This window comes from Peromyscus californicus, unplaced genomic scaffold, assembly GCF_007827085.1.
Source record: "Peromyscus californicus insignis strain IS unplaced genomic scaffold, ASM782708v3 Scaffold_8__1_contigs__length_139910024, whole genome shotgun sequence".
Lineage (NCBI taxonomy): Eukaryota > Metazoa > Chordata > Mammalia > Rodentia > Cricetidae > Peromyscus > Peromyscus californicus.
This window is the reverse complement of record NW_026294606.1, coordinates 58,271,821-58,273,084: the sequence shown is the minus strand read 5'-3', so window position 1 is coordinate 58,273,084 and position 1,264 is coordinate 58,271,821. Positions and strand designations below refer to the sequence as shown.

At 41.4% G+C, this 1,264-nt stretch overlaps 1 pseudogene; it reads right to left on the bottom strand.

Moving 5' to 3' along the window:
• Window positions 1-309: 309 nt before the first annotated feature.
• Window positions 310-1,054, bottom strand: LOC128104535 (ATP synthase subunit gamma, mitochondrial-like; annotated as a pseudogene).
• Between the last annotated feature and the right edge of the window lie 210 nt (window positions 1,055-1,264).

The window sequence follows — 1,264 nt, the reverse complement described above, 5'->3', positions numbered from 1 at the left end:
TTGGACTGTACCTCACCTCTCCTGGATCCTGTAACCAACTCCTTTACTGGTTGTAAGTTGCCCCAAAATAAACCTCTTTTAACTACCAGATAAACTAAATGGAATTGCCTCATTAATTTCCTCTTTAGAGGGGTGGGGGTTTTTTGCTAATTTTTTTCATTGTAACTTGTTTATTGTAAGAAAATTTACAAACATCTTGCTATCTTTGTAACTCAGTGGACCAAATTTCTCCCAACAAGGACAACACTCATTTGAAATCAGCTTGTTTTCCTTCTTTACATATTGTCTGAAGCTACAACTTGATTTTCATTAAGCCAGAGCAGTAAACCCAGAGATGAATTCAATCACCTCCTTCATGGTGATAGCCTGACAGATGCGATTGAATGTTAATGTCAATTTGTCAATCATATCAAAAGTCATCATCCTGGCTCTCTGTTCACTGGTGATGGACTCCTTCAGGGAGTACTAGATGATGTTGGCAGTTGCAATGGTTTTGGGAGAGAAGATGGACTTCTGTCTTATGTCTTATAACAGACTTGAACTGATTAAAAATGATAGAGCCTTCCAACTCATATCTAGAATTTAACAATTCAAGAGCAGTGATTGATGCATCTCCAAAAGTAGTGGCCTTTCATCCCATGTCTTTGAATGACACCAAAAACTAGTCAGAGTGAGTCCTACAAAACATGCACCTAATTTTTTCACCAATTCCAACAATCATAACTTCTTTCCCGGCTGCTGTGAGAATTGCCACCTCATTCTTCATCTGCTTAGCCACTGAGGAATGAATAGCACCACAAAGCCCTTGATCTAAGGACATACCAATAAGGGGTGTTTCTTCTTGTCCTCGGGTCCCTTTAGATCAGCTTTCTCACATAAAGTCAAGGATCCTGTTCCCACTTACCCTGAGCATATTTCACAGCTGTAACCATCTTCATAGACTGGGCAATTTCTGGATGTTTTTGATTGACTTCAGTCTCCTGGAAATGTCTTTCAAAGTTACCATGTTCCCAACTTGAATCCATTGTGGCTGCACGGCATAGGCCCACAGCCAGGACACTATCTCCCTAAGAACATGGTGGAATCTTGAAGGACAGGCAGGGTCCAGCTGGGATAATGCAAATATTGGAGTTGACTCGGTGATCTAGCACCAGAATCATCTAGGAGGCAAAGATTGCTTCACTAACGTGTCTGTTCCCTGAGCTGTAGAGGTTCCTGGCTGGTGACAGCTGGGTCTATGGATGAGACTACTTAACTATGGACT